A 25,797-nucleotide genomic window follows, 5' to 3' on the forward strand; every position below is an offset into this window, starting at 1 on the left:
AACCTTCATTTTCACCCGTGGTTTCTTGCCTGCCCACACAAAATCTGAGATTTTCCTATGCCATTTATCAAATTGTTTGGAGTCTTGAATAATTGGTATAGTTTGCAACAGGAACATCACTCATGGTAAGACATTCATTTTTACTGCTCTCTCCATTATTCCTTAAGGGCAACCGTGATATCCAGTATTCTCTAGGGGAATTGCTGTCTCTATTATTCTCTATGGGTAAACATGATTGCCATCATTCCCTATGGGCAATCACTGTCTCCATTATTCCCTAGGGGGAAGCATGGTTTCTTTTTTTCCCCTAAGGCTACTCACTGTCCCCATTATAACCTAAAGACACTCCCTGTTTTTAGTATTCCCTATGGTCAATCGCTGTCTCCATTATTCCCTAAGGACAATCGCTGTTTTCAATATTCCCTTAGGGAAAGCATGCTTTTAATTTTTCCCTATGAACGATCCCTGTTCCCATTATTCCCAAAGGATCATCGCTCTTCCCATTATTCCCTATGGGCAATTGCTGTTCCAATTATTCCCTGTTGACAAGCATGATTTCCATTATTCCCTATGGGCAATCCCTATCTCCATTATTCCCTATGGACATTCATTATTCCCTCTGGGCAAGCATTCTTTCCGCTATTCCCTATGGGTAATCGCTGTCCCCATTATTCCATAAGGGCAAGCCAGGTTTCCATTATTCCCTATGGACAATCACTGTCTCCACTATTCCTTATGGGCAAGCATCATTTCAGTTATTCCCCATGGGCAATCCTTATTCCATTATTCCCTATAGACAATCGCAGTTTTAATTATTCCATAAGTGCAAACATTCTTTCCAATATTACAAATGGGCAATTGCTGCCCCCATTATTCCCTACTGGCAAGCGTAGTTTCCATTATTCCCTGTGGAAAATCACTCTCCCCATGGACAGTGATGGACAATCCCTCTTTTTCTTATTCCCTATTGGCAATCGCTGTTTTCATTATTCTCTAAGGGCAAGCATGCTTTCCATTATTCACTATGGACAATCGCGGTATCCATTATTCCCTATAGGTCGTCGCTGTCCCAGTTATGTCCCAGCATGATTTCCATTATTCCTTGTGGGAAATTCCTTTCTGCATTATTTCCCATGGACAATCACTGTTTTCATTATCCCCTATGGGCAAGCCTCGTTTCCATTATTCCCTATGGACAATCACTCTCCCCATTATTCCGTGTGGGCAAGCATCATTTCAGTTATTCCCCGTGGGCAATCCCTATTCCCTTATTCCCTGTAGACAATTGCAGTTTTCATTATTCCGTAGGGGCAATATTGCAATATTCCATATGGGCAATTGCTGCCCCTATTATCCCTTATTGGCAAGCGTAGTTTCCTTTATTCACTATGGTCAATCGCTGTCCCCATTATTCCCTATGGGCCATCGCTGTCCCAGTTATTCCCTACGGCTAAGCATGATTTCCATTATTCCCTAGGGGCAATCCCAATCTGCATAATTTTTATGGACAATCGCTGTTTTCATTATTCCCTATGAGCAAGTATTCTTTACATTATTCCCTATGGGCAATAGCTGTCCCCATTTTTCCCTATGGGCAAGCACTTTTCCTTTATTCCCTATGGCCACTTAATGTCCCCATTATTACCTATGGACAATCACTGTCTCCATTATTCCCAACAGACTATCGCTGTTTTCATTATTTTGTAAGTGCAAGTATGCTTTCTATAATTTTCTATTGGCAGTCGTTGTCTCCATTAGTCCCTATGGGCAATCGCTTTCTCCATTATTCCCTACGTCAAGGATTTTTACCAATATTCCCTATGGCCACTCGCTGTTCCCATTATTCCTTATGGGCAAGCATGGTTTCCTATATTCCCTATGGCCAATTTCTGTCCCATTATTCCCTATAAACCATCACTGCTTATTATTATTCCCTATTCCCTATTCATTATTGGCTGTTTCCTATGCCCATGTTTTGATTATTCCCTATCGGCATTCGCTTTTCCCATTATTCCCTATGGGCATGCATGGTTTCTATGATTCCCTATGGACAATCGCTGTTCTGATTATTCCCTATATGATATTGCTGTTCCCATTATTACCTGAGGATAAGCATGCTTAACATTATTCTCTATCAACAATAGCGGTCCCCATTATTCCCTGTGGGCACGCATGGTTTCCATTATTTCCTAGGAGCCATCACTGTCTCATTAATTCCCGGTGGGCAATCGCTCTCTCCATTATACCCTAACGGCAATCAATGTCGCCATTATTCCATATAGCCAAGCATGCTTTCCTGTATTCCCTATGGGCAATCACTTTCTCCATGATTCCCTGAGGGCAAGCAATGTTTGCATCATTCCCTTTGGGCAAGTGTTGTTTTCATTACTCCCTAAGGGCAAGCATGTTTTCCATTATTCCCTATGCGCAATCACTGTCTCCATTATTCCCTAAGGGTAAGTATGATTTCCTTCATTCTCTAAGGCCACTCGCTGTCCCCATTATTCCCTAAACACATTCGCTGTTATCATTATTCCCTATGGAGAAGCATGCTTTCCATTCTTCCTCATGAATGAACGCTGTTCTCATTATTCCCTAAGGACAAGTGCTGTTCCTGTTATTCCCTATGGGCAAGCATCATTTCCATTATTCCCTATGGGAAATCCCTGTCTCCGTTATTCCCTATGGACAAGCACTATTTTCATTATTTCCGTCAGACAAGCATTCTTTCCAGTATTCCCTATGGGCAATTGCTGTCTCCATTCTTCCCTAAGGGCAAGCGTAGTACCCCTTATTCCCTATGGACAATCACTGTCTCCAATATTCCCTAATAGCTATCACTGTTCTGCTTATCCCCTAAGGGCAAGCATCTTTTCCCGTTATTACCTATGGGGAAGCGCTGTCCCCATTATGCCCTATGCACAAGCATGGTTTCCATTACTTCCAATGGGCAATCACTGTCCGATTAATCCCCTATGGGCAATCGCTGTCCACATTATTATGATGTATGTGTATCTATCCTGTTTTGTTTTTCTTTCTCTCTCTCTCTCTCTCTCCCTATCCATCGATCTCACCATCTCTGTCTCTCTCTCTCTACCTTTCTATCTTATTACCTATGGGGAAGCGCTGTCCCCATTATGCCCTATGCACAAGCATGGTTTCCATTACTTCCAATGGGCAATCACTGTCCGATTAATCCCCTATGGGCAATCGCTGTCCACATTATTATGATGTATGTGTATCTATCCTGTTTTGTTTTTCTTTCTCTCTCTCTCTCTCTCTCTCTCCCTATCCATCGATCTCACCATCTCTCTCTCTCTCTCTACCTTTCTATCTTGTTCTGTCTTTTCTAATATTTTTGTTTTTCTCTCCTTTCTTTCTTTCTTTCTTTCTTTCTTTCTTTCTTTCTTTCTTTCTTTCTTTCTTTCTTTCTTTCTTTCTTTCTTTCTTTCTTTCTCTTCCATTCTTCCTTCCTTCCTTCCTTTCTTTTTTCTTTCTTAGTTCCTTGCTTTCTTTCTTTCTTTAATCTATCTTTCTATCTATATTGTTCTGTCTCTATAACTATATCTATATCCAACTCTGTATCTATTTGAAGTGTTCCCATTCTGTTCTAGCTCTAGGACAGTGGATCTCTATGTAGCCTTTTCTATCTGTTTATCTGTATCTAATTCTGTTTCTTTCTGTCACTATCTATATGAATCTATCTCTTTCTATGTATACATTTCCATTTCTATTACTTTCTAATTCTGTTTCTTTCTGTCACTATCTATATGAATCTATCTCTTTCTATGTATACCTTTCAATTTCTATCTCTTTCTATCACTAGCTTTCAGTTTCTCTATGATTAGCTCTACTGTTTTCTATATACCTTTCTGTAACTATCTTATCTATGTGTATATTTTTGTTTTTGCTTTTCTCTCCTTGTTTATATCTATCTATCTATCTATCTATCTGTCTGTCTGTCTGTCTGTCTGTCTGTCTGTCTGTCTGTCTGTCTGTCGGTCGGTCGGTCGGTCGGTCGGTCGGTCGGTCGGTCGGTCGGTCGGTCTATCTGTCTAGCTTGTGCTATCTAGCTATCTTGTGCTGCCCATATCCATTTGTAGCATTTGCTTACTCTTTCTTGGTTTGTCACAGTAGATTTCTATGTAGCCTTTTCTATTTGTTTCTCTGTCTCTGTCCCTGACTGACTATTTGTTACTTTCTATCTGTAGCTCTTTCTATGTCTTTCCACCACTATCAATCTGAATTTATCTCTTTTATGGATATCTGCACTTTCCTATCTCTTTCTATATCTAGCTATCATTTTCTACCTTTATCTTTCTCTGTGTAAGTATGTTTATCTATCTTTTCTAATATTTTTTTCTTTTTCTTTTTCTTTTTCTTTTTCTTTTTCTTTTTCTTTTTCTTTTTCTTTTTCTTTCTTTCTTTCTTTCTTTCATTCTTTCTTTCTTCTAACTATTGGTTTATTTAACTGTGTCTATATCTATTTGAAGTGTTCACATTCTGTTCTAGCTCTAGGACATTGGCTCTCTAAGTAGCCTTTTCTATCTGTTTATCTGTATATCTTCTATCAGTTTATCTGTTACCGTCTACGTATTTCTTTCTACTTCTGTTTTTTTCTATCACTATCTGAAAAAAAAATTTCTATCACTACCTCTTTCTGTAAGTACCTTTCTATAACTATTTTTATCTATGTGTATATTTTTCTAATGTGTTTGTTTTTCTCCCCTCGTTTCTTTCTTCCTTTCTTTTTTCTTTTTTCTTTCTTTCTTTCTTTCTTTCTTTCTTTCTTTTTCTTTTTCTTTCTTTCTTTCTTTCTTTCTCTCTGTCTTGTTCTAACTGTATATATTTCTTTCTCTCTAGCTTGTTCTGTCTCTGTATCTATTTGAAGTGTTCACATTCTGTTCTAGCTCAGTGTCTGTAGCCTTTTCTATCTGTTTCTCTGTGTCTGCCTCTTACTGTCCATTTGTTTCTTTCTACAACATTCAATCCCTATCTGAATTTATCTCTTTCTATCTATACCTTTCCATTCTTTCTATCACTAGCTTTCAGATCCTCTCTGTATGTAGCTCTGTTTTCTATATACCTTTCTGTAACTATCTTATCTGTGTATATTTTTGTTTTTGCTTTTCTCTCCTTGTTTATATCTATCTATCTATCTATCTATCTATCTATCTATCTATCTATCTATCTATCTATCTATCTATCTATCTATCTATCTATCTCTAGTCTGTCTGTCTGTCTGTCTGTCTGTCTGTCTGTCTGTCTGTCTGTCTATCTATCTATCTATCTATCTATCTATCTATCTATCCATCTATCTATCTATCTTGTTCTCTCTGATCTACTTGTATCATTCGTATTCTGCTTCTAGGTCTAGCACAGTTGCTATCTAAGTAGCCTGTTCTCTCTGTTTCTCTATATCTGTCTCTTATTATGTTTATTTCTATCTATTTCAATCAACTGTCGTAGAGCTAGAAACATGAATGTTTCTATCTATCATCTATCATCTATCTTGTTCTCTCTGACTCTGTATCTACTTGTATCATTCACATTCTGCTTCTAGGCGTAGCACAGGAAAGTAGCCTTTCCTATCTGTTTCTGTATATCTGTCTCTTACTGTCGCTTTGTTTCTTTCTATCTCTATCTGTTTCAATCAACTGTCCTAGAGCTAGAAACAGAATGTAAAGCCTTCAGATAGATCTACAACTATCTATCAGCAGCAGCAGCATCTCTCATCTTTTTCTGTCTGACTTTTTTTTGTATTTGAAGTGTTTTTCTATTTGCATTCCGTTTCTAGGTTTAGCACAGTTGATCTCTATGTAGCCTTTTCTATCTGTTTCTCTGTATCTGGCTCGTACTGTCTTTGTTACTTTCCGTCTCTGTATCTTTCTATGTCTTTCCTCCATAATCTATTTGACTCTATCGCTTTCTATGAATATCTGCCCTTTCCTCTCTCTTTCTATCTCTAGCTATCATTTTCTCTCTTTCTAGATCTATCTCGATTGTTTTCTACAGAACTTTCTCTATTTTCATCTATCTGTGTCTCCTAATCTTGTTTTTCTCTCCTTTCTATCAGTCTATCTATCATCTCGTTCTGTCTATCCACCACTATCTTTCTGAATCTCTCTCTTTCTCTATAAATCTGCCCTTTCATCTATATGTATCTAGGTGTATCTGTCTATTTTAACTTATACTCTTTTTCTCTCCTTTTTACGTATCGTTTTATTTATTTTTCTTTGGGCTGACTATATCTATTGGTAGTCACAGTCTGTTTCTAGCTCTATGAGAGTTGATAGAAAAAATAGAAAGAAACAAACAGTAAGAGACAGATATAGAGAAACAGAAAGAAAAGGCTACTTAGATATCAACTGTGCTAGACCTAGAAACAGAATGTGAATGCTACAAGTAGATATGGAGTCCGACAGAATAAGATGGCTAGATAGATTGAAACAAGGAGAGAAAAACAAAAACATTAGAAAAATATACACAAAGATGAAGATAGTTAGAGAAAGGTATATAGCAAAACAATAGAGACAGATAGAAAAAGAGAAACTGTAAGAGCTAGTGATAAAGAGATAGGAGCTAGAACAGACTAGAGCTAGAACAGAATGCGAATGCTTTAGGTAGATCTACCGTCGGACAGAACAAGATAGATGGATCGACTGATAGAAAGAAGACAAAAACAAAAACATTAGGAAAAGATAGATACACATACATACCCACAGAGGAAGATAGATAGAGGAAAGTATTGAAAACGATAGAGACAGGTATAAAAAGAGAGAAAATGAAAGCTAGTGATAGAAAGCAATACAAAAGGGCAAATATACATAGAAAGAGATAGATTCAGATTGATTAGTAGTGGAAAGACAAAGAAAGAAACAGATAGAGCTAGAAAGTAAAAAAAGAGACAGAAAGAGACAGATACAGAGAAACAGCTAGAAAAGGCTACAGCTACAAATGCGAACGCTTCAAATAGATATACAATTAGAACAAGAGAGACAGAGAGAGATAAAGAACAACAGAAATACAAAAACATTAGCAAAAGATAGATACACACAGATGAAGAAAGTTAGAGAAAGGTATATACAAAACAATACAGAAATATAGAGAGAGAAAATGATAGGTAGAGATAGAAAGACATAGGAAAGGTCAGATGTACATAGAAAGAGATACAGATAGTGGTAGAAATAAAGAAACAAGAGAAAGTATACAAACAAGTAAGAGACAGCGAGAGAAAGAAAAAGCCGCATAGAGATATACTGAGCTAGATCTAGAAACATATAGAATGCGAATGCTACAAATAGGTATAGGTTCAGACAGAACAAGATAGAAATAATAGAAAGACGGAGGGAAATTCAAAAACAGAAAAAGATATACATAGATACACAGAAGAAAATAGAGAAAGGTATACAGAAAGAGAGCTAGATATAGGAGAGAAAATGAAAGCTAGAGATAGGAAAGGGCAAATATTCATAGGAAGAGGTAGATTAAGATGGATAGTGGTCGAAAGACATAGTAGGAATCAGCGATAGAAAGTACGAGACATAGACAGAAAGAGAAAAAGCCACATAGAGATAAACTGAGCTAGAAACATAGCATGTGAATGCTTCAAATAGATAGAGGTTCGGACACAACAAAATAGAAATAAACAGAGTGAAAGAAGTGAGAAAAACCAAATCAGATAGAAAAAGATAGATACACGGATACACAGAAGAAGATTGTTCGAAAAAAGTATTTAGAAAGAGATAGGAAAGGACAAATATACATAGAAATAGATTCCGCTAGATAGTGCTGGAAAGAAACAGAAAGAAAAAAATAGAGAATAACAAATAGACTGTATGAGACAGATACAGAGAAAGGTAGAAATGGCTACACACAGATCCACTGTAGCAGAGCTAGAAATAGAATGCGAACGCTTCAAATAGATATACAGTCAAAACAAGATAGATAGTTAGATAGATTGATAGAAAGATGGAGAGACAAACACATTAGAAAAAGATACTCATACATACACACACAGAGGAAAATAGTTAGAGAAAGGTATATAGAAAATGAGAGAGAGAGAAAGGTATCAGTCTATCCATCTTGTTCTATCCGACTACATTTATTTGAAGTGTTTGCATTCTGTTTATAGCTCTAGCAAAGTTCATCTAAAGTGAAGCCTTTTCTATCTGTTTCTCTGCCTGCCTCTCACTGTCCATTTGTTACTTTGTATCTTTCTATGTCTTTCCACCACTATCTGTCTGACTCTATCTCTGTCTATGAATTTTCCTTTCCTATCTCTAGCTATCATTTTCTCTCTTTTTATATCTCTTGCTCTCGTACATACCTTTCTCTCTTTTCATCTATGTGTAGGTATGTGTATACATCTCAGTGGATCTCTATGTAGTCTATTCTATCTGTTTATTTCCGTTTGTTACTTTCTATGTCTTTCCACCACTTTCTGAATCTATCCCTTTCTATGTATATCTTCTCTTTCTATCACTAGCTTTCATTTCTCTCTCTCTCTAGCTATCTCTATTGTTTTCTATATACCTTTATGTATCTATCTTGTTCTAACTGTCTCTATATTTATTTGAAGTGTTTGCATTGACAGTGGATCTTTCTGTTTCTTTCTATGTCTTCCCACCACTATCTTTCTGAATATCATTAGCTTTCGGTTTCTCTCTTTCTATATCTATCTTTATTGTTTTCTATATACCTTTCACTTTCTTCACTAAGGTGCAGATAAGTATACCTACACTTTTCTATCTTTTTATCACTACCTTTCATATTGTATTTCTGTATCTATCTTATTGCTTTCTATTTAACTTTATCTAACTATCTTCATCTATCTCATCTTTTGGTTTTTCTCAGCTTCTACCTATTTGTTTATTTAGTTATTTCTATCTTGTTCTGTCCAAACCTCTATTTGTAGAATTCACATTCTATCTGTTTCTAGATCTAGCTCAGTTTATCTCTATGTAGCTTTTTCGATCTATTTCTGTCTATGCGGCTCGTACTATTTGTTACTTTCTATCTCATCTTTTTCTTTCCATGTCTTTCTACCACTATCTATCTGAATCTATCTCTTTGTATGTACAGCTGCCCTTCCCTACCGCTTTCTAGCTTTCATTTCTCTCTATATCTCTCTAGCTCTTTCCATATCTCTATTGCTGTTTATTTCGTTATTTCTATCTTGTTCGGTCTAAACCTATATCTACTTGCAGCACTTGCATTCTATAGGTTTTCTAGATCTAGCTCATTATCTCTATGCAGCTTTTTCTATCTGTTTCTCTGTGTCTCTCTTAGTGTTTGTTACTTCCTATCTGTTTATTTCTAATCTATGAGTAGCTATCTAATTCAAATGCTATTGTTTTCCATCTATCTTCTTCAGTCTAATTCTATATCTATTTGAAGGCTTTACATTCTGTTTCTGGCTCTACGACAGTTGATTGAAACAGATAGAGATAGAAATAGATAATAAGAGACAGATAGAAACAGAGAGAACAGGCTACTTAGATATATACCTATGGGGAAGCGCTGTCCCCATTATGCCCTATGCACAAGCATGGTTTCCATTACTTCCAATGGGTAATCGCTGTCCGATTAATGCCCTATGGGCAATCGCTGTCCGCATTATTATTATGTATGTGTATCTATCTTGTTTTGTTTCTCTCTCTCTCTCTCTCTCTCCCTCCCTTTCCATCTATCTCACCATCTTTCTCTCTCTCTCTCTCTACCTTTCTATCTTGTTCTGTCTTTTCTAATATTATTGTTCCTCTCCTTTCCTTCTTTCCTTCTTTCCTTCTTTCTTTCTTTCTTTCTTTCTTCCATTCTTTTCCTTCCTTCCTTCCTTCCTTCCTTCCTTCCTTCCTTCCTTCCTTCCTTCCTTTCTTTCTTTCTTTCTTTCTTTCCATCTATATTGTTCTGTCTCTATAACTATATCTATATCCAACTCTATATCTATTTGAAGTGTTCCCATTCTGTTCTAGCTCTAGGACACTGGATCTCTATGTAGCCTTTTCTATCTGTTTATCTGTATATGTTTCTTACTGTCTACTTATTACTTTCTAATTCTGTTTCTTTCTGTCACTATCTATCTGAATCTATTTCTTTCGATGTATACCTTTCCATTCCTATCTCTTTCTATCACTAGCTTTCAGTTTCTCTATGATTTCTATCTATCTATCTATCTATCTATCTATCTATCTATCTATCTATCTATCTATCTATCTATCTATCTATCTATCTATCTATCTATCTATCTATCATCTATCTATCTATCTATCTATCTATCATCTTGTTCTCTCTGACTCCATATCTACTTGTATCATTCGTATTCTACTTCTAGGTCTAGCACAGTTGATATCTTAGTAGCCTGTTCTCTCTGTTTCTCTATATCTGTCTCTTATTATCTGTTTATTTTTCTATCTTTTTTTCAATCAATTGTCATAGAGCTAGAAACAGAATGTAATGCCTTCAAATAGATATAGAATTAGACTGAAGAAGATAGCTTGATAAATAAAAAGGAGCGGAAACAATATCATTTGAAATAGATAGCTACACACAGATTAGAAATAAACAGAGAAACAGATAGAAAAAGCTGCATAGAGAAGTAATGAGCTAGATCTAGAAACCTATAGAATACAAATTCTACAAGTAGATATAGGTTTAGACAGAACAAGATAGAAATAACGAAAGAAACAGCAATAGAGATATAGAGAGAGCTAGAGAGATATTGAAAGGGAGAATGAAAGCTTGAAAGTGATAGGAAAGGACAGATATACATACAAAGAGATAGATTCAGATAGATAGTGGTAGAAAGACATAGAAAGAAAAAGATAGAGATAGAAACAGATAGTACAAGCCGTATAGACAGAAATAGATAGAAAAAGCTACAGAGAGATAAACTGAGCTAGATCTAGAAACAAATAGAATGTGAACTCTACAAATCGATAGAAGTTCAGACAGTACGGGATAGAAATAACGAAATAAACAAATAGGTAGCAGCTGAGAAAAACCAAAAGATAAGATAGTTAGAGATAGATGAAGGTAGCTAGATAAAAGTAAATAGAAAGCAATAAGATAGATACAGAAATACAAAATGAAAACTAGTGGTAGAAAGAGGAAAGTGTACGTATACTTATCTGAACCTTGGTGAAGCAAAAGAAAGGTATATAGAAAACAATAGAGACAGATATAGAAGGAGAGAAAACGAAAACTAATGATATTCAGAAAGTTAGTGGTTGGAAGACATAGAAAGATAGAAAGTAACAAAAATACATCGAGATCCACTGTCAATGCAAACACTTCAAATAAATATAGAAACAGAGAACAAGATAGATAGATAGATAGATAGATAGATAGATAGATAGATAGATAGATAGATAGATAGATAGATAGATAGATAGATAGATAGATAGATAGATAGATAGATAGATAGATAGATAGATAGATAGATAGATAGATAGATAGATAGATAGATAGATAGATAGATAGATAGATAGATAGATAGATAGATAGATAGATATGAGAGCGAGAGAGAGAGAGAAAGAGAGAGAGAGAGAGGAGAAAAAAAGAAAAAATACATACATAAACATTGGTGCAGATAGAGAAAGGTATATAGAAAAGAATAGAGATAGATATATATAGAGAAAATGAAAGCTAGTGATAGAAAGAGCAGATATACATAGAAAGGGATAGATTCAGAAAGTTTGTGGTGGAAAGTAACAAATATAAAGAAACAAATAGAAAAGGCTACATAGAGATCCAGGGAGCTAGAGCTAGAAATGAGAACGCTTCAATTAAACAGAACAAGATAGATGGATGGATAGACTGCTAGAAAGGAGAAAAGACAATAGGAGATTTATATACCTACACATAGTTGAAAAGAGAGAAAGGTAGAAAGAGAGAAAAACAAATAGTATGAGCTGCATAGACAGAAATAGATAGAAAAGTCTACATAGAGATAACCTGGGCTAGATCTAGAAACAGTTAGAATGCAAACTCTACAAATAGAGGTTTGGACAGAACAAGATAGAAATAACTAAATAAACAGATAGGTAGAAGCCGAGAAAAACCAAATCAGATAGAAAAAAGATAGATACACATAGATGAAGATAGTTAGAGAAAGGTATATAGAAAGCAAAAAGGTAGATACAGAAAGCAAAAATAAAAGCTAGTGATAGATAGGAAAGTGCACGTATACTTATCTGAAGCTATGTAACATTGGTGAAGATAGTTAGAGAAAGGTATATAGAAAACAATAGAGATGAATACAGAAAGAGAGAAAATGAAAGCTAGTGACAGAAAGGGCAGATATACATAGAAAGAGATAGATTCCTATATATCTCTTTGTGAATTTCTTTCTTTCTTTCTCTCTCTTTCTTGTTCTGTCTCTATTTGAAGTGTTCACATTCTGTTCTAGCTCAGTGTCTGTAGCCTTTTCTATCTGTGCCTCTTACTGTCCATTTGTTACTTTCTCTCTCTTTTTCTTTCTACATCTTTCTATCACTATCTGAATCTCTCTCTTTTTATGTATACCTTTCCATTCTTTTTCTATCGATCATCTATCTTCTATCATCTAGCTTGTTCTGTCTGACCTTTGTATTTGCATTCCTGTTTCTACTTCTAGCACAGTTGATATATCCTTTTCTGTTTTTCTGTATATGTGTCTTGCTGTCTATTTGTTACTTCCTGTATCTGTGTAAGTAAGTATATGTATCTACATTTTTGAATATTTTTGTTTTTCTTTCTTCCTTCCTTCCTTCCTTCCTTCCTTCCTTCCTTTCTTTCTTTCTTTCTTTCTTTCTTTCTTTCTTTCTTTCTTTCTTTCTTTTTCTTTCTTTCTTTCTCGATATCTTCTAACTGTATATATTTCTTTCTCTCTAGCTTGTTCTGTCTCTGTATCTATTTGAAGTGTTCACATTCTGTTCTAGCTCAGTGTCTGTAGCCTTTTCTATCTGTTTCTCTGTGTCTGCCTCTTACTGTCCATTTGTTTCTTTCTACAACATTCAATCCCTATCTGAATCTATCTCTTTCTATCTATACCTTTCCATTCTTTCTATCACTAGCTTTCAGATCCTCTCTGTATGTAGCTCTGTTTTCTATATACCTTTCTGTAACTATCTTATCTATGTGTATATTTTTGTTTTTGCTTTTCTCTCCTTGTTTATATCTATCTATCTGTCTGTCCGTCCGTCCGTCTGTGTCTGTCTGTCTGTCTAGCTTGTGCGATCTAGCTATCTTGTGCTGCCCATATCCATTTGTAACATTTGCATATTTCTTGGTTTGTCACAGTAGATTTCTATGTAGCCTTTTCTATTTGTTTCTCTGTCTCTGTCCCTGACTGACTATTTGTTACTTTCTATCTGTAGCTCTTTCTATGTCTTTCTACCACTATCAATCTGAATTTATCTCTTTTATGGATATCTGCACTTTCCTATCTCTTTCTATCTCTAGCTATCATTTTCTACCTTTCTCTATCTTTCTCTGTGTAAGTATGTTTATCTATCTTTTCTAATATTTTTTTCTTTTTCTTTTTCTTTTTCTTTCTTTCTTTCTTTCTTTCGTTCATTCTTTCTTTCATCTAACTATTGGTTTATTTAACTGTGTCTATATCTATTTGAAGTGTTCACATTCAGTTCTAGCTCTAAGACGTTGGCTCTCTAAGCAGCCTTTTCTATCTATCTGTATATCTTCTATCAGTTTATCTGTTACCGTCTATGTATTTCTTTCTACTTCTGTTTTTTTCGATCACTATCTATCTGGAAAAAAATTCCATCACTACCTCATTCTGGAAGTACCTTTCTATAACTATTTTTATGTATGTGTATATTTTTCTAATGTGTTTTTCTCCCCTCGTTTGTTTGTTTGTTTGTTTGTTTCTTTCTTTCTTTCTTTCTTTCTTTCATCTATCTATCTATCTATCTATCTATCTATCTATCTATCTATCTATCTATCTATCTATCTATCTATCTATCTATCTATCTATCTATCTATATACTTTCCTCTATCTATTTTCCTCTGTGGGTATGTATGTGAATCTATCTTTTCCTAATGGTTTTGTTTTTGTCTTCTTTCTATTAGTCAATCTATCTATCTTGTTCTGTCCAACTGTAGATCTACCTAAAGCATTCGCATTCTGTTCTAGCTCTAGCACAGTGGCTCTTTATGTAGCCTTTCTGTTTATCTGTATGTGTCTCTTCATTGCTTTATTGCTTTCTATTTCTGTTGCTTTCATATCTTTCTATCTCTCTCTGCATCTATGTCGTTCTATGTCCTCTCCTATCTCTTTATCACTAGCTTACAGTTTCTCTTTTTCTATCTCTCTTTATTGTTTTGCTATATACCTTTCTCTATCTTCATCTTTGTGTATATTTTTCTAATGTTTTTGTTTTTCTCTCCTTGTTTCAATCTATCTAGCCATCTTATTCTGTCGGACTCCATATCTACTTGTAGCATTCACATTCTGTTTCTAGGTCTAGCACAGTTGATATCTAAGTAGCCTTTTCTTTCTGTTTCTCTATATCTGTCTCTTACTGTTTCTTTCTTTCTATCCTTTTCTATCAACTGTCATAGAGCTAGAAACAGACTGTGAAGAGTCAGCCCAAAGAAAAATAAATAAAATGATACATAAAAAGGAGAGAAAAAGAGTATAAGTTAAAGTAGACAGATACACTTAGATACATATAAATGAAAGGGCAGATTTATAGAGAAAGAGAGAGATTCAGAAAGATAGTGGTGGATAGACAGAACGAGATGATAGACTGATAGAGAGAAAAACAAGATTAGGAGTTGTAGACAGACACACACATAGATGAAAATAGAGAAAGTTCTGTAGAAAACAATCGAGATAGATCTAGAAAGAGAGAAAATGATAGCTAGAGATAGAGAGAGGAAAGGGCAGATATTCATAGAATATCTGCTTCTGCTGCTGATAGATAGTTGTAGACCTATCTGAAGGCTTTACATTCTGTTTCTAGATCTAGGACAATTGCTTGAAACAGATAGAGATAGAAAGAAACAAACAGACAGTAAGAGACAGATATACAGAAACAGATAGGAAAGGCTACCTTCCTGTGCTACTCCTAGAAGCAGAATGCGAATGATATAAGTAGATACAGAGTCAGAGAGGACAAGATAGATGATAGATAGAAACATTCATGTTTCTAGCTCTATGACAGAAATAAACATAATTAGAGACAGATAGAGAGAAACAGAGAGAACAGGCTACTTAGATAGCAACTGTGCTAGACCTAGAAGCAGAATACGACTGATACAAGTAGATACGGGGTCAGAGAGAACGATAGATAGATAGATAGATAGATGATAGATAGATAGATAGATAGATAGATAGATAGATAGATAGATAGATAGATAGATAGATAGATAGATAGATAGATAGATAGATAGATAGATAGATAGATAGATAGATAGATAGAAAAACAAAAACATTAGAAAAATATACACATAAATATAGTTACAGAAAGGTATATAGAAAACAATAGAGATAAACAAAGAGAAACTGAAAGCTAGTGATAGAGATAGGAATGGAAAGGTATACATAGAAAGAGATATATTCGTATAGATAGTGCTAGAAAGAAACATAATAAGAACGTAATAAATAGACAGTAAGAGATACAGATACAGATAGAAAAGACTACATAGAGATCCACTGTCCTAGAAATAGAACAGAATGGGAACACTTCAGATAGAGATAGAGATAGAGATAGAGATAGAGATAGAGATAGAGATAGAGATAGAGATAGAGATAGAGATAGAGATAGAGATAGAGATAGAGATAGAGATAGATGGAAGGAAAGAAGAAACAAAGAAAGAAACAAAGAAAGAAAGCAGAGAAAAACAAAAATATTAGAAAAGATAGATACATAGACAGTGACAGAAAGTAATAAATAGACAGTAAGAGACATACAGAAAAACAGAAAAGGCTACATACAGATGAACTGTGCTAGAGCTAGAAACAGAATGCAAAACGCTTCACATAGAAAAAGGTCAGACAGAACAAGATAGATAGAGAGATGATAGATGGTAGACAGATAGAAAGAAAGAAACAAAGAGAGAGAAACAAAAACAGAAACATATACACATAGTTACAGGAAGGTATATAGAAAACAATAGAGATAAATATAGACAAACTGAAAGCTAGTGAAAAGGATAGGAATGAAAAGGTATACATAGAAAGAGATAGATTAAGATAGTGATAGATGTAGAAAGAAACAGAGAGAGAAAGTAACCTGGACAGTAAGAGGCAGACACAGAGAAACCAGTGGTGCCTGGTGTGGACTTTCGGGGACCACAGTTCTCTTTGTCAGATGCATCTGATAGGGAGACCCGTGGTTATGGTTATACATAGGAATTGGATGCTTTTACTGCTGCAAACTAACACGGCAAACTGACTCCACACCAAAAGGAGATGTTTATGTTTACTAGCAAAGGAATGTTTTGGTTGCCTCCTCACTAATTGCATCCTGTCCCCTTCTGATATATGTCCCCTTCTCTTCCCTCTCCACCCTCCTCTTCTGTATTTGACCAGTTTGTATCATGCATCTGACGAAGAGAACTTGATTCTCGAAAGCTTATGCTACAATAAAATTGGTTAGTCTTAAAGGTGCTACTGTACTCTTTCTGATTTTGCTACTACAGACTAACACGGCTAACTCCTCTGGATCAGCGAAACAGATAGAAAAGGCTACATAGAGATCCACTGTCCTGGAGCTAGAACAGAATGTGAACACTTCAAATAGACAGACAGACGGACGGACGGACGGACGGAAAGAAAGTAAGAAAGAAAAAAGGAGAGAAAAACAAAAATATTAGAAAAGGTAGATACACATACTTACACATAAATACAGAGACAGAAAGTAACAAATAGACAGTAAGAGACATACAGAGAAACAGATAGAAAAGGCTAATAGAGATCAACTGTGCTAGAGGTAGAAACAGAATGCAAATACAAAAAAAGTCAGCCAGAACAAGATATATAGAGAGACAGATGGATAGATAGACAGACAGACAGAGACAGAAGAGAAAAAAAGAAAAACAAAACAAGATAGACACACATACATAATAATATTGCTGACAGCGATTGCCCGTAGGGGATTAATCAGACAGTGATTGCCCATTGGAAGTAACGGAAACCATGCTTGCGCATAGGGCATAATGGGGACAGCGCTTCCCCATAGATAATAATGGAAAAAGATGCTTGCCCTTAGGGGATAAGCAGAACAGTGATAGTCATTAGGGAATATTGGAGACAGTGATTGCTCATAGGGAATAATGGAAAACATGCGTGCCCTTAGGGAGTAATGAAAACAAGAAAGGATATATCTCAATACATATCCTCCTGCCCAGTATGTATAATGGGGAAATCAAGGAAGGGGAATTCCCCTGGATTCTTACAACCATTGGAAACTCCCTCTAGAACATGGGCTGTGATTTCCTATGGGTAATTGCTGTCACCATTATTCCCTATGGGCAAGCATGGTTTACATTATTCCCTGTGGGGGCAATCGCTCTCTCCATTATTTCTTAAGGGCAACCGTGGTATCCAGTATTCTCTAGGGGAATTGCTGTCTCCATTATTCTCTATGGGCAAACATGATTTCCATCATTCCCTATGGGCAATCGCTGTCTCCATTATTCCCTAGGGGTAAGCATGGTTAGCATTATTCCCTATGGGCAGGTGTTGTTTTCATTATTCCCTAAGGACAAGCCTGTTTTCCAGATAGAGATAGAGACAGGAAGTAACAAATAGACAGCAAGAGACATATACAGAGAAACAGAAAAGGATATATCAACTGTGCTACAAGTAGAAACAGGAATGCAAATACAAAGAAGGTCAGACAGAACAAGCTAGATGATAGATGATAGATAGAAAAAGAATGGAAAGGTATACATAAAAAGAGATAGATTCAGATAGTGATAGAAACAGAGAGAGAAAGTAACAAATGGACAGTAAGAGGCACAGATAGAAAAGGCTACAGACACTGAGCTAGAACAGAATGTGAACACTTCAAATAGATATAGAGACAGAACAAGAGAGAGGGAGAGAGAGAGCGAGAGAGAGAAAGAAAGAAAGAAAGAAAGAAAGAAAAAGAAAAAAGAAAAAAGAAAGAAAGAAAAGAAGAAATTAACAAATAGACAGTGAGAGACATATAGGAACAGAGATAGAAAAAGCTACATAGAGAAGACAGAAGAAAATATATTGATAGATGGATATATTGAAAGGATCTCTCCTTTCTATTCGGAAAATATTTATACACATACATACACATAGATGAAAATAGAGAAAGGTGTGTAGAAAGTGATAGTGAGATATAGAAAGAGAGAAAATGATTGCTAGAGATAGAAAGATAGGAAAGGGCAGATATTCATAGAAAGATAGATTCAGTGGTGGAAAGACAGAAAGATACAGAGATAGAAAGTAACAAATAAAGAGTAAGAGAGGTACAGAGAAACAGATAGAAAAGGCTACATAGAGGTCAAGTGTGCTAGAGTTAGAAACTGAAGGCAAATGCATTCAGATTTGGGTCAGACAGGACAAGAGAGAAAAACAAAAACTGGAAATAGTGGATCTTTTATCTTTCTGTCTATACTTTCTAGCTCTATCTGTTTCTTTCTTTGTCTTCCCGCCACTAACTTTCTGAATCTATCTCTTTCTATAATCTGCCCTTTCCTGTCTCTATCACTAGCTTTCATTTTCTCTCTTTCTGTATTCATCTCTATTGTTTTCTATATACCTTTCTCTAACTATCTTCACCAATGTTACATAGCTTCAGATAAGTATACGTGCACTTTCTTATCTATCACTAGCTTTTATTTTCGCTTTCTGTATCTACCTTATTGCTTTCTATATACCTTTCTCTAACTATCTTCTTCTATGTGTATCTATCTTTTTTCTATCTGATTTGGTTTTTCTCGGCTTCTACCTATCTGTTTATTTAGTTATTTCTATCTTGTTCTGTCCAAACCTCTATTTGTAGAGTTTGCATTCTAACTGTTTCTACATCTAGCTCAGGTTATCTCTATGTTGACTTTTCTATCTATTTCTGTCTATGCAGCTCATACTATTTGTTTCTTTTCCCTCTTTCTTTCTACCTTTCTCTTTTTTCAACTATGTGTAGGTGTATAAATCTCCTAATGTCTTTTCTCCTTTCTAGCAGTCTATCCATCTATCTATCTTGTTCTGTTTATTTGAAGCGTTCTCATTTCTAGCTCTAGCTCACTGGATCTCTATGTAGCCTTTTCTATTTGTTTCTTTCTATTTATTACTTTCCACCACAAACTTTCTGAATCTATGTATATCTGCTCTTTCTATCACTAGCTTTCATTTTCTCTTTCTCTATATCTATCTCTATTGTTTTCTATATACCTTTCTCTAACTATCTGCACCAACGTTTATGTATCTATTTTTTCTTTTTTTCTCCTCTCTCTCGTTCTCTGTCTCTATATTTATTTGAAGTGTTTGCATTGACAGTGGATCTCTATGTATTTTTGTTACTTTCTATCTTTCTATGTCTTCCAACCACTAACTTTCTGAATATCATTAGTTTTCGTTTTCTCTCCTTCTATATCTGTCTCTATTGTTTTCTATATACCTTTCTTTTGCTTCACCAAGGTTCAGATAAGTATACGTACACTTTCCTCTTTCTACCACTAGTTTTCATTTTGTATTTCTGTATCTATCTTATTGCTTTCTATTTACTTTTATCTAGCTACCTTCATCTATCTCTAACTATCTTATCTTTTGGTTTTTCTCAGCTGCTACCTATTTGTTTATTTCGTTATTTCTATCCTGTACTGTCTGAACCTCTATCGATTTGTAGAGTTCACATTCTATTTGTTTTTAGATCTAGCTCAGTTTATCTCTCTGTTGCTTTTTCTATCTATTTCTGTCTATACGGCTTGTACTATCTGTTACTTTCTATCTCTATCTTTTTCTTTCTATGTCTTTCTACCACTATCTATCTGAATCTATCTCTTTGTATGTATATCTGGCCTTTCCTATCACTTTCTAGCTTTCATTTTCCCTTTCTATATCTCTCTAGCTCGTTCTATATCTCTATTGCTGTTTATTTCGTTATTTCTATCTTGTTCTATCTTGCTATATCTTCTTGTAGCATTTGTATTCTATAGGTTTCTAGATCTAGCTCATTACTTCTCTATGCAGCTTTTTCTATCTGTTTCTCTGTTTATTTCTAATCTATGTGTAGCTATCTATGTGTAGCTATCTATTTCAAATGATATTGTTTTCCTCTCCTTTTTATTTATCAAGCTATCTTCTTCAGTCTAACTCTATATCTATTTGAAGGCTTTACATTCTGTTTCTAGCTCTATGACAGTTGATTGAAATAGATAGAAAAATAAAAAGATAATAAGAGACAGAAGTAGAGAAACAGAGAGAACAGGCTACTTAGATATCAACTGTGCTAGACCTAGAAGTAGAATACGAATGATACAAGTAGATATTGTTTTCCTCTCCTTTTTATTTATCCATCTATCTTCTTCAGTCTAATTCTATATCTATTTGAAGGCTTTACATTCTGTTTCTGGCTCTACGACAGTTGATTGAAACAGATAGAGATAGAAATAGATAATGAGACAGATATAGAGAAACAGAGAGAACAGGCTACTTAGATATATACCTATGGGGAAGCGCTGTCCCCATTATGCCCTATGCACAGGCATGGTTTCCATTACTTCCAATGGGTAATCGCTGTCCGATTAATCCCCTATGGGCAATCGCTGTCTGCATTATTATTATGTATGTGTATCTATCTTGTTTTGTTTCTCTCTCTCTACCTTTCTATCTTGTCCTGTCTTTTCTAATATTATTGTTTTTCTCTCCTTTCTTTCTTTCTTTCTTTCTTTCTTTCTTTCTTTCTTTCTTTCTTTCTTTCTTTCTTTCTTTCTTTCTTTCTTTCTTTCTTTTTCTTTCTTTCTTTCTTTGTTTCTTTCTTCCTTCCTTCCTTTCTTTCTATCTATATTATTCTGTCTCTATATCTATATCTATATCCAACTCTATATCTATTTGAAGTGTTCTCATTCTGTTCTAGCTCTAGGACACTGGATCTCTATGTAGCCTTTTCTATCTGTTTATCTGTATATGTTTCTTACTGTCTACTTATTACTTTCTAATTCTGTTTCTTTCTGTCACTATCTATCTGAATCTATTTCTTTCTATGTATACCTTTCCATTCCTATCTCTTTCTATCACTAGCTTTCAGTTTCTCTCTTTCTATCTATCTATCTATCTATCTATCTATCTATCTATCTATCTATCTATCTATCTATCTATCTATCTATCTATCTATCTATCTATCTATCTATCTATCTATCTATCTATCTATCTATCTATCTATCTATCTATCTATCTATCTATCTATCTATCTATCTATCTATCTATCTATCTATCTATCTATCTATCGTTCTCTCTGACTCCATAGCTACTTGTATCATTCGTATTCTACTTCTAGGTCTAGAACAGTTGATATCTTAGTAGCCTGTTCTCTCTGTTTCTCTATATCTGTCTCTTATTATCTGTTTATTTTTCTATCTTTTTCAATCAATTGTCATAGAGCTAGAAACAGAATGTAAAGCCTTCAAATAGATATAGAATTAGACTGAAGAATATAGCTTGATAAATAAAAAGGAGAGGAAACAATATCATTTGAAATAGCTACACATAGATTAGAAATAAACAGAGAAACAGATAGAAAAAGCTGCATAGAGAAGTAATGAGCTAGATCTAGAAACCTATAGAATACAAATCCTACAAGTAGATATAGGTTTAGACAGAACAAGATAGAAATAACGAAATAAACAGCAATAGAGATATAGAGAGAGCTAGAGAGATATTGAAAGGGAAAATGAAAGCTTGAAAGTGATAGGAAAGGACAGATATACATACAAAGAGATAGATTCAGATAGATAGTGGTAGAAAGACATAGAAAGAAAAAGATAGACGTCCGTCCGTCTGTGTCTGTCTGTCCGTCTAGCTTGTGCTATCTAGCTATCTTGTGCTGCCCATATCCATTTGTAGCATTTGCATATTTCTTGGTTTGTCACAGTAGATTTCTATGTAGCCTTTTCGATTTGTTTCTCTGTCTCTGTCCCTGACTGACTATTTGTTACTTTCTATCTGTAGCTCTTTCTATGTCTTTCTACCACTATCAATCTGAATTTATCTCTTTTATGGATATCTGCACTTTCCTATCTCTTTCTATCTCTACCTATCATTTTCTACCTTTCTCTATCCTTCTCTGTGTAAGTATGTTTATCTATCTTTTCTAATATTTTTTTCTTTTTCTTTCTTTCTTTCTTTCTTTCTTTCTTTCTTTCTTTCTTTCTTTCTTTCTTTCTTTCTTTCTTTCTTTCTTTCATCTAACTATTGGTTTATTTAACTGTGTCTATATCTATTTGAAGTGTTCACATTCTGTTCTAGCTCTAGGACATTGGCTCTCTAAGTAGCCTTTTCTATCTATCTGTATATCTTCTTTCAGTTTATCTGTTACCGTCTACGTATTTCTTTCTATTTCTGTTTTTTTCTATCACTATCTATCTGGAAAAAAATTCTATCACTACCTCTTTCTGGAAGTACCTTTCTATAACTATTTCTATCTATGTGTATATTTTTCTAACGTGTTTGTTTTTCTCCCCTCGTTTCTTTCTTTCTTTCTTTCTTTCTTTCTTTCTTTCTTTCTTTCTTTCATCTATCTAGCTATCTAGCTATCTAGCTATCTAGCTATCTAGCTATCTTGTTCTCTCTGACTCCGTATCTACTTGTATCCACATTCTGCTTCTAGGTCTAGTACAGTTGATATCTAAGTAGCCTGTTCTCTCTGTTTCTCTGTATCTGTCTCTTATTATCTATTTCTATCTCTATCTGTTTCAATCAACTGTCGTAGAGCCAGAAACAGAATGTAAAGCCTTCAAATAGATATAGAATTAGACTGAAGAAGATAGATGGATAAATAAAAAGGAGAGGAAAACAATATCATTTGAAATAGATAGCTACTCATAGATTAGAAATAAACAGATAGGAAGTAACAAACACTAAGAGACACACAGAGAAACAGATAGAAAAAGCTGCATAGAGATAATGAGCTAGATCTAGAAAACTTATAGAATGCAAATGCTACAAGTAGATATAGGTTTAGACAGAACAAGATAGAAATAACGAAATAAACAGCAATAGAGATATGGAAAGAGCTAGAGAGATATAGAGAGAAATGAAAGCTAGAAAGCGGTAGGGAAGGGCAGCTGTACATACAAAGAGATAGATTCCGATAGATAGTGGTAGAAAGACATGGAAAGAAAAAGATGAGATAGAAAGTAACAAATAGTACGAGCCGTATAGACAGAAATAGATCGAAAAAGCTACATAGAGATAAACTGAGCTAGATCTAGAAACAGATAGAATGTGAACTCTACAAATAGAGGTTCGGACAGAACAAGATAGAAATAACTAAATAAACAAATAGGTAGAAGCTGAGAAAAACCAAAAGATGAGATAGATGAAGATAGTTAGATAAAGTTAAATAGAAAGCAATAAGATAGATACAGAAATACAATATGAAAGCTAGTGATAAAAAGATAGAAAGTGTATACTTCTCTGCACCTTGGTGAAGAAAGTGAAAGGTATATAGAAAACAATAAAGATAGATATAGAAAGAGAGAAACCGAAAGCTAATGATATTCAGAAAGATAGTGGTGGGAAGACATAGAAAGAAACAGAAAGATCCACTGTCAATGCAAACACTTCAAATAAATATAGAGACGGTTAGAACAAGATAGATACATAAAGGTATATAGAAAACAATAGAGATAGCTAGAGAGAGAGAGAAATGAAAGCTAGTGATAGAAAGAGAAGATATACGTAGAAAGGGATAGATTCAGAAAGTGGTGGAAAGACATAGAAAGTAACAAATAGAAATAAACAGATAGAAAAGGCTACATAGAGATCCACTGAGATGTATACACATACCTACACATAGATGAAAAGAGAGAAAGGTATGTACGAGAGCAAGAGATATAAAAAGAGAGAAAATGATAGCTAGAGATAGGAAAGGAAAATTCATAGACAGAGATAGATCTTTTTCTGTCTCTGTCTCTGTCTCTGTCTCTCTCTCTCTCTCTCTCTCTCTCATCTATCTATCTTGTTTTGACTGTATATCTATTTGAAGCGTTCGCATTCTATTTCTAGCTCTGCTACAGTGGATCTGTGTGTAGCCATTTCTACCTTTCTCTGTATCTGTCTCTTACAGTCTATTTGTTATTCTCTATTTTTTTCTTTCTGTTTCTTTCCAGCACTATCTAGCGGAATCTATTTCTATGTATATTTGTCCTTTCCTATCTCTTTCTTAATACTTTTTTCGAACAATCTTCTTCTGTGTATCCGTGTATCTATCTTTTTCTATCTGATTTGGTTTTTCTCACTTCTTTCAGTCTATCTGTTTCTTTAGTTATTTCTATTTTGTTGTGTCCGAACCTCTATCTATTTGAAGCATTCACATGCTATGTTTCTAGCTCAGTTTATCGCTATGTGGCTTTTTCTGTTTCTGTCTATATGTCTCGTACTTTCTATCGCTGATTCCTACTATGTCTTTCGACCACTATCCATCTTAATCTACCTCTTCCTATCTCTAGCTTTCATTTTCTCTCCTATATCTAGCTCTCTTTCTGTATACCTTTCTCTATTTTCTTCTATGTGTATCTATGTATATCTTTTTCTGTTTTTGAATTTCCCTCCGTCTTTCTATTATTTCTATCTTGTTCTGTCTAAACCTATACCTATTTGTAGCATTCGCATTCTATATGTTTCTAGATATAGCTCAGTATATCTCTATGCGGCTTTTTCTTTCTCTCGCTGTCTCTTACTTGTTTGTATACTTTCTCTCGTTTCTTTATTTCTACCACTATCTGTATCTCTTTCTGACCTTTCCTATTTCAGATGTCCTATGCGACATAGGAATGCGAAAGCTTCCTATGTCAGATGTCCTATGTCAGATGTCCTACATCTGACCTTTCCTATGTCTTTCTATCTCTACCTATCATTTTCTCTCTATATATATTTCTGTATTGTTTTGTATATACCTTTCTCTAAGTTTCTTCATCTGTGTGTATCTATCTTTTGCTAATGTTTTTGTATTTCTGTTGTTCTTTATCTCTCTCTCTCTCTCTCTCTCTCTTGTTCTAATTGTATATCTATTTGAAGCGTTCGCATTTGTAGCTGTAGCCTTTTCTATCTGTTTCTCTGTATCTGTCTCTTTCTGTCTCTTTTTTTACTTTCTAGCTCTATCTGTTTCTTTCTTTGTCTTTCCACTACTAATGAATCTGAATCTCTCTCTTTCTATGTATATTTGCCCTTTTGTATTGCTTTCTATCACTAGCTTTCATTTTCTCTCTTTCTATACCTGTCTCTATCGTTTTCAATACTTTCCTCTATCTATCTTCCTCTGTTGGGTATGTATGTGTATCTATCTTTTCCTAATGTTTTTGTTTTTGTCTTCTTTCTATCAGTCAATCTATCTATCTTGTTCTGTCCGACGGTAGATCTACCTAAAGCATTCGCATTCTGTTCTAGCTCTAGTCTGTTCTAGCTCCTATCTCTTTATCACTAGCTCTTACAGTTTCTCTTTTTCTATCTGTCTCTATTGTTTTGCTATATACCTTTCTCTAACTATCTTCATCTTTGTGTATATTTTTCTAATGTTTTTGTTTTTCTCTCCTTGTTTCAATCTATCTAGCCATCTTATTCTGTCGGACTCCATATCTACTTGTAGCATTCACATT

This window comes from Eublepharis macularius, chromosome 12, assembly GCF_028583425.1.
Source record: "Eublepharis macularius isolate TG4126 chromosome 12, MPM_Emac_v1.0, whole genome shotgun sequence".
In the NCBI taxonomy this organism is placed as follows: Eukaryota; Metazoa; Chordata; class Lepidosauria; order Squamata; family Eublepharidae; genus Eublepharis; species Eublepharis macularius.